This window comes from Schistocerca serialis, chromosome 4, assembly GCF_023864345.2.
Source record: "Schistocerca serialis cubense isolate TAMUIC-IGC-003099 chromosome 4, iqSchSeri2.2, whole genome shotgun sequence".
Classification (NCBI taxonomy): Eukaryota; Metazoa; Arthropoda; class Insecta; order Orthoptera; family Acrididae; genus Schistocerca; species Schistocerca serialis.
The window spans coordinates 644,590,962-644,603,673 of NC_064641.1; the positions used below are offsets into that span (position 1 = coordinate 644,590,962).

The following is a 12,712-nucleotide window of genomic DNA, read 5'->3' on the forward strand; positions in this document are numbered from 1 at the left end:
ATGCTAGTTGTGGTACGAGGTACCCTCCGCCACGCACCGTATGGTGGATTGCGGAGTATGCATGTAGATGTAGATTTAGAAGATCTGACGCTGGCCTTTATTCCAAAACGAGTGTGGTATTCCATACAATTCCCAGGTCCAAAAATATAACATCCAGTATATGAGAGAGGTTTAACAACGGCTGTTTCCCTAGTCATCTCCACGAAGACAGGGATGTCAGAAACTTCAGAATGAAATATTAGTGAGCGGTCTCAGCCAATGCACTTTACATACCTTACGTTTGGGGTCGTTTTTAACACACTTGAGAAAGTTAGGTTACTCCCTACCACTTTGTCCTCTTATATTGACAACCTACAGTTTAATCGCTGAAATTATAAAGAACGAAGGAATGCAACTTTAATTCTGAAATACTTTAATTAATGTGAACATTGCTTCTGCATATATTATTTAGTGTTCGGAAGGATGCTGTTATTATTTTATATGTGGGAATTTTATTTTCGCTTTGTACCGGATGATTACAATGGTTCAAATGGCTCTGAACACTATGGGACTTAACATCTTAGATCATCAGTCCCCTAGAACTTAGAACTACTTAAACCTAACTAACCTAAGGACAGCACACAACACCCAGCCATCACGAGGCAGAGAAAATCCCTGACCCCGCCGGGAATCGAACCCGGGAACCCGGGCGTGGGAAGCGAGAACGCTACCGCACGACCACGAGATGCGGGCGGATGATTACAACTGAAGTGAAGCAACTCAGAGAGGTTCAATGTGGGCTGTAATTCTCGTAAGGCAGTGAAACGTGGTAGATATTTTAATGCGTTAATGCGGAACCAGTTTACGTTGTAAGCAAATTAGTCCAAATTTTGGCCACCAGGTTCAAAGCTGGCGCTGTGAATGAAAGAAGTATAGAGTACTGGCGGAAGTAAAGCTGTGAGGACGGGGGGTGAGTCGAGCTTGGGTAGCTCAGTTGGTAGAGCACTTGCCCTCGAAAGGCAAAGGTCCCGAGTTCGAGTCTCGGTCCGGCACACAGTTTTAATCTGCCAGGAAGTTTCATATCAGCGCACACTCCGCTGCAGAGTGAAAATCTCATTCTGGAAACATCCCCCAGGCTGTGGCAAAGCCATGTCTCCGCAATATCCTTTCTTTCAGGAGTGTTAGTTCTGCAAGGTTCGCAGGAGAGCTTCTGTAAAGTTTGGAAAGCAGGAGACGAGGTACTGGCGAAAGTAAAGCTGTGAGGACGGGGCGTGACTCGTGCTTGGGTAGCTCAGTTGATAGAGCACTTGCCCACGAAAGGCAAAGGTCCCGAGTTCGAGTCTCAGCCCGGCACACAGTTTTAATCTGCCAGGAAGTTTCAAGTATAGGTATGTTTCCATATGTAATAGATTAGGAACGGTACATGGACAGAAAAGGTCAAAAAAGTAATAAAGGCGAGGTGGTGATTTTGTTATTAACTGCCGCTTACACAATTTTGTCAGTTTGAGCACCGGAGCCATCGAAAAGATGCTGTACAGATTTACCTGCTGGCAAAGATGGGAAATAATAGTTTTCCAGCGTAAATCGATTCTGCATTAATGCATTAGCACAGTGAACTAATTTCGCTACCATGTGATAATTGTAGCCCTCGCCGAGAAGCTGCACTTCCACGTTGTTTATTTCCATCCTTTTATCGACCAAATAATACCAGCTTTTTTAGTAACACTCAAAATTCTTCAGTAGCCTTCTTTCGTATCCCGCCTGGAAGGCGGCACGTTGGTCTGCTCCTGAAAGCTGCAACATAGGCCGAATGTAGGAACAGGTGAGGTAAAGCTTTCGGTACTGTAAAGAAAGTATAAGTGGTTTTACTATAGTCCAGCCCGAATTATACACTTGGATACATAACTTGGTACAGGTGAGCTCGTAGGTGCGAGGCCAAAGTCCAGATAAGAGAGTCTCAACAGCAAGCTAAGCCAAAGTGATGGTTCTCGGCCGTCTGCTCTTCATGGACTGGGCGAATGTGGAGCAGCGCTCATAGAGCTGCACAGCATCGGCTAGAGGGCACTGTGGTCGACGAAGATCTTCCGCTCTCGTAGTGCCTACCTACGCTGTGGCATCAGAACTATCGATACCACATCCCTGCCCCCTGAAACGGTGCACCGTCGTTGCGTAGGGCTTCCAACGGCGAGTGGAGGGACCCAGGGGTGGTGAACTGAGGGGGCGGACAGCGGAACTGCCAGCACGCCCTCCCACATCCTCGAATTGTTCGCAAGGGGGGAGGAAAACGCCCCGTTGAAAACCTGCCCAGGACGTGCAGCGCCACTGGGTATGCTGGGATGAGATGGCAGAGCAACAAGCTCCATGGGCGACAGCGGCGGGCGGCGTGACGGCAGCCTCAGCGTCCATCGGTTCAGGCACCACGGAGGAACACGGCGGAGGCGGCGGCGGCGGCGGCAGCTACGGCGACGGCGACGGCGGCGGCGGCGGCCAGAGATGGGGCCGTGGCGGCGGCGAGATGCGCCTGCAGGCGCAGCTGACCGAACCGACGGTGCATTCAGGGGCGCCCCATGCCGGAGGCGCGAGCGACCGAGGCGCCGCTGGTGCAGTCGTGGGCTGAGGCGGTGGAAGCCGCGATGCGTCCAATTCTGCCGGAAAAGAACCAGAGGCAGAAAACCGAGGGCGGCACAAACGGATCTGGTTCTGGTGTCGCTTGACAGCGCCAGAGGGACTAGAAATTAAAAATAAAGCGCAGCCAAGCTGGCGAAGAATGCGCCCCTGCTCCCAGCCCTGCTTGCCAGAGAATACACGATAGAACACCAAATCCTGCAGCGCCAAGCCATAACGAGGCGAAGCAATGGGAGCGCACAGCGGCGGATGCAATAGCTGCAGGAACGACCGTTGCCATGTAGCAATTCCGCTGGGGAACGGGTGCCGCGTCTGAGAGCGATAGGAAGCAAGGAAAGTCCATAACGCGCGCTCGCGAGAGTGCGTGGTGTGCAACTTGCTCATCTGCGACTAAAATGTATGCACAAAGCGTTCAGCCTCACCGTTCGACTGGGAGTGGAAGGTGAGGTCAGACGGAGAATGCTATTAGCAGCACAGAACGCTTCAAACTCTGAGGACCCAAATAGGGGGGGGGGGGGGGGGGGGCATTGTCGGAGACAACTTCAGGAAGGCTCTCAATGCAAAAAATAGACGTCCAAGCCCGAATAGTGCTGGCAGATGTTGTGGAAGTCATAGGGACAACAAGCATGCATCAATAACTATCAACCAGCGGGTGTCCCAGAAAGGACCCACAAAATTAATATGAACGCACTGCCAAGGCGCAGTAGGAATCGGCCACACAAAGATGCGCTGGCGGGGAGCAGATTGATGCTCCACGCAAGAGCGACAATTAGCAAGCAAATTCTCAATTTGTTTATCAATACCGACCCACGTGCAGTGACGACGCTCTAATGCTTTGTCCGCACTACACCCCAATGACCAGCGCGCAGTAATCGAAGGATTTCCGACTGCAACGAACGAGGTACAATCACACGAGACTGATGTGATTACGAAGACTTTCCCGGCGTAATAATTGAAGATATTCTTCTCGGGTGTGCAACCGGATCATAACGTCATCTTGACACAATATTTCCGCGGTCCAAATGGCCGCCATCTTCAGGTGAGAGTGCTGGTACACGATCTCGCCAGAACTGGCCACAGTTGTTTGCGACTTGTTTGAAGAACATCCTGGACAATTCGAGCGATTTAACTGGCCACCCAGATCGATAAGTACGCACCAAATGTTTACGGGACATAATCGAGGGGTCAGTTTGTGAACAACTCGTGCACCGACTGCATTTTCGTAATTATGGACAGTTATAGAGGCAGCGTGGCTCAGTATTTCTGCAGGGAATTTCCAACGACTTGTTCAGTCCCTGCCACGTCGAGTTGCTGTACTACACCACGCATAAGGAGGTCTGACACAATATTAGGAGGTATCGCACGACTTTTGTCACCTAAAAAAAATGGTTCAAATGGCTCGAAGCACTGTGGGACTTAACATCTGAGGTCATCAGTTCCCTAGAACTTAGAACTACTTAAACCTAACTAACCTAAGGACATCACGCAAATCCATGCCCGAGGCAGTATTCGAACCTGCGCCTGTAGCAGCAGCGCGGTTCTGGACTGAAGCGCCTAGAACCGCTCGGTCACAGCGGCCGGCTGTTACCTTAGAGTAAGTGACATTTGTATGCATAAACGCCTAAAGATGAACAAAACATGCTTGAAATGCTTTTCAGTGTGTTAAACATAAAATGAATAAATGTAACAAATAGAAGAAAAATGCATATATTTAGAACTTCAATTTGTTTTAGTCCTGATATGTTTCATACTAATAAGTTGTACATTCTCTCTGAAGTGTAAAATTTTTCCATATTTTTATACATTTATATATTCTGTATTAGTAATGTGTGGATAGTCACTTAGTGCTTGTATGGACGAAGATTTACGCTGAACTTTCTTCTATTTTCGAAAAAATTTGATGTCTAATGCAGCCACTGTCATTACTTGCTTGAAGCTACTTTTAAAGAAATGGGGTGTCGTTAAACTGAGAACATGATTGCACTTATTTAGCAAGTTATGAGCCATGCTGCGGCTCGCATTGGTGCTGTTTGTTGGTTTCCGCCCTCTGTTGATGGCCGGACGGTATCGTTTAGTTGGCATGGTTACAGTTCTTTGTCTTCTTCTCGTGCTGACTGGCGCCACTCGGTTTCGCAGGCGTTGTCTGTCCGCTAGTGGCACCAGCGGCGGTTATCGATATGTTGTAATTGTTGCCCTATCTTTTGGGCGACGTCGTTGTTTTTCCGCGTCGTGTGAGAGAGAGCCAGTTCGATTGGGGACTCAGGAGGAGCCAGGTCCGCGCAGTGCCAGAACACGCCGGGACCGCTGGCGGCACGCATGGACTGCCGGATGGAAGGGCTGTGGTCACGAGGGTGCACGATCTCGTCGTAAACCGGATGCAGCAAGCTTTAAGATGAGTGCACTTGAAGTAGAGAAACCTCCTCCATTGCGAGACCTCGCGATTCTCCAGTGACTTAGGTTCGTGTTGCTGCTCGCAGTGTCGTTCAGACGAAGATCAGCGAGTCGAGTGCTTGGGGAAGGCGGATCTGATTAGCTTTACTCGACTTCTTATTACAGTTTACTGCGTTCAAGTTGTTACAATTTGTTAAGTTCAACCAGCAGTAATTTTTCTTTCCTAGTGGCCGCTAACGCCCCAGTTACCAGCCCTGGGGGTTAGTGTATTTAACAGCAGTGTACGTGTCCTCGCCTTGCCGCTGCTGTCCAGTAAGGCGTCTAGTTTTGACAGCTTTCTTGATTGTAGGGCGGTTGGTGATTCTTCTACTCTGGTGGTAGTGATACCTTTCTCTTTCCGGGCACTCTAAACACAGTATTATGGGGACATAGTGCAGACCGCCGCTTCCGTCTTTGGCATATTGTTCCATCGTTGCATTTGGTTTATCGGACGTCAGGTAGCTTCAGCAAGATTATCATTAGTCATTCATTAGACTGCCACTAGTCTGAGTTACCATCTTGTGAAGTGACTGCAACTCCTGGCTGCCTGTCTCATCGCTCGCGAAAGTGTTTGGTGCCAGACCTTCTCAGAGGTCGATTCCTGGAGCACTGTCTCTGGCCCCTTGGTTCTTTTAAGACGTATGTTCTAAAACGAGGTCTGATGGCCAGTAGTTTAGTGCAACGCCCCTTCAGCCCACGCCTTCTGCGGGTATAATCTGCCTCAGTACCGTTTAAGGAACTTATGTACTGGTCCTTGTGTTATATTGTTGTACTATTTATTACAGTACCTTGTAATGCCTACATTAAAGGTTATATATGTCTAGTTAATAGCTCTAGTCGCCTCATGGAATAAATCTAGCAGTGTAGTGTTCAGTGGATGTTAAGGGTTGTGTTACAAAGTTTACCACCATCTTATTTGACCCGTTTGGTGATCAGTTGCTTGTTTTTTTTTTTTAAATTAAACTTTGCTACTGTATTTGCTGTTTTACAGCAGGTTTCTAAAATTTTTATGTTATTGCCGTTCCTGGCGTGTAAGGCCTTCGGCCGTAATTGTGGTCATTTGGTATTTGTTGTTCAGCGGTAAGCTTATTTACTGCCGTTCCTGGCGTCTGATGCTTTCTGGTGCGTTTGTGGCGACTTACCTTTAATATTTTAATACCTGTAATTTGTAAACAATTCTTAATTTATTGCCATTCCTGGTATGTAAGGCCTTCTGCCCAGATCACAGTGGCTTGCTTTTAAAACATTATCTGCTGTATCTGCTGTATCTGCTGTATCTCTATTTAATGGTGATTTGCTAAATTGTAACTCACTGAAAACACTATTATTTACACAGTTGCTTATTCCTTCATTAATAACGTGTGGTATTTTTATTTATTGTTGAGTCTCGAATTACTGGTTTAAAATAAATTGTGTGTAAGTGTAAACGGCAACCAATAGTAACTGATTACGGCCCCGTCCATATTCGTAACCGAATCCTACCTTCCCTTGACTACCAGGTTTCAAGCTCCTAGCTAACCCTTTTACAAACAATTACAAAACTATCTCTATGCTGTTGTAATTTCACCAAACAAATCATTAATCAGCAGTGTCTCTACATTACAAACACAACACATTTACCCCGCTCGCAGCTGTTTTAGTGATTTTCACTCGTGTTTCCGATAGCCTATTAAGTGAAGGAAAGACTATAGTATGCCTGCAACCGACCGCGAAGACCTCTTATCTTATAAGTGAAACTCCCCATCGCACACTCCTCAGATTTAGTGGTAAGATGGCCCAGTGGAAAGCCCGTCAGAAACTGAACACAGATCAAGCATGGAAACAGGAAGAAGGTGTGACTGAACTGTGAAAAAAAGCAAAATAAAAACGGTGGACGGATCAAGGACAGGAAGTGCCATATAGGAAGACACTGAACAGCCGCGACGTTGTGGTTAAATGATCACGCTGGTGGACTGCAACTGGACGAGCAGAGTTCAAATCTCTCTCTGGCCATTTTTTTCTTTTTCTTCTGTCTTCACGACATTATGAACTGTCCGTCCAGACCCTGAAACTCTTGTTCTCTTTCTGTAGTCTTGGCAGTTACCATACAATATACACACCCGTGGTCTAGGGGGTAGCGTCTTTGAGTCATAATCAAAAACGACTTCGGTCCCGGGTTCGATCCTCGCCACTGCCTAAATTTTGATAAGTAATCAGCATTGCTGGCCGAAGACTTTCGGCATAAGAAGTCAGCCACATTCTGCCAACGGCCTTGTCAAAGAGGGCGGAGGAGCGGATAGAGGTTCAGGGCACTCTCTTGTCCTAGGGGTGGGAAATTGACCCTAAAGGCGGAAGAATCAGCAATGATCAACGACACGAGGATGCAGAAGGCAATGGAAACCACTGCATTAAAGACACGTAACGTGTATCCACAGGACATGTGGCCTGTATTTGAAGAAGTGTCATGATGATCTCTCCATTGGCAAAAGATTCCGGAATAGTCCCCCATTCGGATCTCCGGGAGGGGACTGACAAGGGGGAGGTTACCATGAGAAAAAGATTGAATAATCTACGAAAGGATAACGTTCTACGAGTCGGGGCGTGGAATGTCAGAATCTTGAACGTGGTAGGGAAACTAGAAAATCTGAAAAGGGAAATGCAAAGGCTCAATCTAGATATAGTAGGGGTCAGTGAAGTGAAGTGGAAGGAAGACAAGGATTTCTGGTCAGATGAGTATCGGGTAATATCAACAGCAGCAGAAAATGGTATAACAGGTGTAGGATTCGTTATGAATAGGAAGGTAGGGCAGAGGGTGTGTTACTGTGAACAGTTCAGTGACGGGGTTGTTCTAATCAGAATCGGCAGCAGACCAACACCGACAACGATAGTTCAGGTATACATGCCGACGTCGCAAGCTGAAGATGAACAGATAGAGAAAGTGTATGAGGATATTGAAAGGGTAATGCAGTATGTAAAGGGTGACGAAAATCTAATAGACATGGGCGACTGGAATGCAGTTGTAGGGGAAGGAGTAGAAGAAAAGGTTACAGGAGAATACGGGCTTGGGACAAGGAATGAAAGAGGAGAAAGACTAGTTGAGTTCTGTAACAAGTTTCAGCTAGTAATAGCGAATACCCTGTTCAAGAATCACAAGAGGAGGAGGTATACTTGGAAAAGACCGGGAGATACGGGAAGATTTCAATTAGATTACATCATGGTCAGACAGAGATTCCGAAATCAGATACTGGATTGTATGGCGTACCCAGGAGCAGATATAGACTCAGATCACAATATAGTAGTGATGAAGAACAGGCTGAAGTTCAAGACATTAGTCAGGAAGAATCAATACGCAAAGAAGTGGGATACGGAAATACTAAGGAATGACGAGATACGTTTGAAGTTCTCTAACGCTATAGATACAGCAATAAGGAATAGCGCAGTAGGCAGTACAGTTGAAGAGGAATGGACATCTCTAAAAAGGGCCATCACAGAAGTTGGGAAGGAAAACATAGGTATAAAGAAGGTAGCTGCGAAGAAACCATGGGTAACAGAAGAAATACTTCAGTTGATTGATGAAAGGAGGAAGTACAAACACGTTCCGGGAAAATCAGGAATACAGAAATACAAGTCGCTGAGGAATGAAATAAATAGGAAGTGCAGGGAAGCTAAGACGAAATGGCTGCAGGAAAAATGTGAAGACATCGAAAAAGATATGATTGTCGGAAGGACACACTCAGCATACAGGAAAGTCAAAACAACCTTTGGTGACATTAAAAGCAACGGTGGTAACATTAAGAGTGCAAAGGGAATTCCACTGTTAAATGCAGAGGAGAGAGCAGATAGGTTGAAAGAATACATTGAAAGCCTCTATAGGGTGAAGAATTGTCTGATGTGATAGAAGAAGAAACAGGAGTCGATTTAGAAGAGATAGGGGATCCAGTATTAGAATCGGAATTTAAAAGAGCTTTGGAGGACATACGGTCAAATAAGGCAGAAGGGATAGATAACATTCCATTAGAATTTCTAAAATCATTGGGGGAAGTGGCAACAAAACGACTATTCACGTTGGTGTGTAGAATATATGAGTCTGGTGATATACCGTCTGACTTTCGGAAAAGCATCATCCACACAATTCCGAAGACGGCAAGAGCTGACAAGTGCGAGAATTATCGCACAATCAGCTTAACAGCTCATGCGTCGGAGCTGCTTAGAAGAATAATATACAAAAGAATGGAAAAGAAAATTGAGAATACACTAGGTGACGATCAGTTTGGCTTTAGGAAAAGTAAAGGGACGAGAGAGGCAATTCTGACGTTACAGCTAATAATGGAAGCAAGGCTAAAGAAAAATCAAGACACTTTCATAGGATTTGTCGACCTGGAAAAAGCGTTCGACAATATAAAATGGTGCAAGCTGTTCGAGATTCTGAAAAAAAGTAGAGGTAAGCTATAGGGAGAGACGGGTCATATACAATATGTACAACAACCAAGAGGGAATAATAAGAGTGGACGATCAAGAACGAAGTGCTTGTATTAAGAATGGTGTAAGACAAGGCTGTAGCCTTTCGCCCCTACTCTTCAATCTGTACATCGAGGAAGCAATTATGGAACTAAAAGAAAGGTTCAGGAGTGGAATTAAAATACAAGGTGAAAGGATATCAATGATACGATTCGTTGATGACATTGCTATCCTGAGTGAAAGTGAAGAAGAATTAAATGATCTGCTGAACGGAATGAACAGTCTAATGAGTACACAGTATGGTTTGAGAGTAAATCGGATAAAGACGAAGGTAATGAGAAGTAGTAGAAATGAGAACAGCGAAAAACTTAACATCAGGATTGATGGTCACGAAGTCAATGAAGTTAAGGAATTCTGCTACCTAGGCAGTAAAATAACCAATGACGGACGAAGCAAGGAGGACATCAAAAGCAGACTTGCTATGGCAAAAAAGGCATTTCTGGCCAATAGAAGTCTACTAATATCAAATACCAGCCTTAATTTGAGGAAGAAATTTCTGAGGATGTACGTCTGGAGTACAGCATTGTATGGTAGTGAAACATGGACTGTGGGAAAACCGGAACAGAAGAGAATCGAAGCATTTCAGATGTGGTGCTATAGACGAATGTTGACAATTAGGTGGACTGATAAGGTAAGGAATGAGGAGGTTCTACGCAGAATCGGAGAGGAAAGGAATATGTGGAAAACACTGGTAAGGAGAAGGGACAGGATGATAGGACATCTGCTAAGACATGAGGGAATGACTTCCATGGTACTAGAGGGAGCTGTAGAGGGCAAAAACTGTAGAGGAAGACAGAGATTGGAATACGTCAAGCAAATAACTGAGGTCGTAGGTTGCAAGTGCTACTCTGAGATGAAGAGGTTAGCACAGGAAAGGAATTCGTGGCGTGCCGCATCAAACCAGTCAGTAGACTGATAACAAAAAAAAAAAAAAAAAAAAAAAAAAAAAAAAAAAAAAAAAAAAAAAGAAAAAAAAATACACACATCAAAAAAAGGTTTGTATCGGCTCGTTTCCGAGCGTTCCGGAACATTTATAGAAAATTGGAACAGATGTCAACATAACATCATTTCCGCCCTATTTATTGCTCATGAAAACCACACATTGCATTTTGTATCATCATACAGCGAGACCTTCAGAAGTGGTGGTCCACATTGCTGTATACACCGGTACCTCTTAATACCCAGTAGCACGTCCTCTTGCATTGATGCATGCCTGTATTCGTCGTGGCATACTATCCACAAGTTCATCAAGGCACTGTTGGTCCAGATTTCCCGCTCCTAAACGGCGATTCGGCGTAGATCCCTCGGTGTGGTTGGTGGGCTCACGTCGTCCATAAACAGCCCTTTTCAATCACAATCAGTCACAATCGATAGGTTTCATGTCTGGGAATATGCTGGCCACTCTAGTCAAGCGATGTCGTTATCCTGAAGGAAGTCATTCACAAGATGTGCATGATGGGGGCGCGAATTGTTGTGCATGAAGACGAATGCCTCACCAATATGCTGCCCATATGGTTGTACTATCGGTAGGAGGATGGGATTCACATATCGTACAGCAGTTACGGCGCATTCCACGACCACCAGCGGCGTACGTCGACCCCACATAATGCCACCCAAAAACAGCAGGGAACCTTCACCATGCTGCACTCGCTGGACAGTGTGTCCAAGGTATTCAGCCTGACCGGGTTGCGTCCTAACACGTCTCCGACGATTTTCTGGTTGAAGGAGTATGCGACACTCATCGGTGAAGAGAAAGTGACGCCAATCCTCAGCGGTCCATTCGGCATGTTGATGGGCGCGTCTGTACCGCGCTGCATGGAGTTGTGGTTGCAGAAGATGGACTATACCATGGACGTTGGGAGTGAAGCTGCGCATTATGCAGCCTACTATGCGCAGATTGAGTCGTAACACGTCCTGTGGCTGCACGAAAAGCATTATTCAGCATGATGGCGTTGCTGTCAGTGTCCCTCCGAGCCATAATCCTTAGGTAGCGGTCATCCACTGCAGTAGTAGTCTTCGGGCTGGCAGAGTGAGGCATGTCATCGACAGTTCCTTTCTCTCTGTATCTCCTTCATGTCCGAACAACATCGCTTTGGTTCACTCGGAGACGCCTGGACACTTCCCTTGTTTAGAGCCCTTCCTGGCACAAAGTAACAATGCGGACGCGATCGAACCGCGTATTGAGCATCTAGGCACGGTTGAACTAAAGACAACATGAGCCGTGTACCCCTTTCCTGGTGGAATGACTGGAACTGACGGGCTGTCGAACTCCCTCGCTCCCTCCGTCGAATAGGCGCTGCTAATACACGCTTGTTTACATCTTTGGGGGGGGGGGGGGGGGTGTTTAGTGACATCTCTGAACAGTGAAAGGGTCTGTGTCTGTGATACAACATCCACAGTCAACGTCTATCTTCAGGAGTCCTGGGAACCTGGGTGATGTGTGTACATTTGTTATAAAACATGAGTCATGTGGTAAGAATATGTTACCGCCGCAAGTAAATGTGATGAATAGTGAGAGCAGCAGAGATACCACATAGACGTCTCACGGAAAGGAAAACAAACGCGTGTGAGCTATGTCGTGACAAAAGAACTCAAGAGTCAAAACTTCAAAACGGGACGCAATTTTAAGAACGTTAAAAACGTATGTTTTGACAGATTACAGAGAAACTGTGTGATTGTGAAACTGTTGCGTTCATTTGTAGCAGCTTATGTGATAAACTATTATGTTTTCATCATTTCCTTGGCAGTGATCATATTCAAATTCATACGAACACCTAAATCCGGCGAGGATGCATATCTCACCCGCTTACGAGCCATACAAATTACGTGCGTCGATAAGAGATTCCTATCATATGACGCACGTACTGTCACTAATGGAGTATATGACACACCAGATGTGTTTTCCGGTGGAGTATTCGGTTCACTTGTCGCTTTGACATCAAACGTTTGCGGTTCCCATGCGAAAGCCACTACGTTTCGCCTGGTAATAGAATAGTTGTGAAGAATCAATTGTCATTATGGGTCCCTACCTTACTCCTCGCTGCTTCAAACGGACGTTACGCCACGACACAGACACAAATTTGAAGACAGCGAACAGTGGAAAAAAAAGTTGGCACGAGGGAGGTTCGAGCACGGATCGCTCGCTTGGTTGTCCAATACCGTGACCACTTGACCACGACAC

General features: G+C 46.0%; 1 non-coding gene across 1 annotated transcript; it reads left to right on the forward strand.

Annotated features, from left to right (window-relative positions):
- Positions 1-958: 958 nt before the first annotated feature.
- On the forward strand, positions 959-1,033 carry Trnas-cga (transfer RNA serine (anticodon CGA)). The gene has a single exon. It is a non-coding gene; the product is annotated as a tRNA-Ser (tRNA).
- Positions 1,034-12,712: the final 11,679 nt, after the last annotated feature.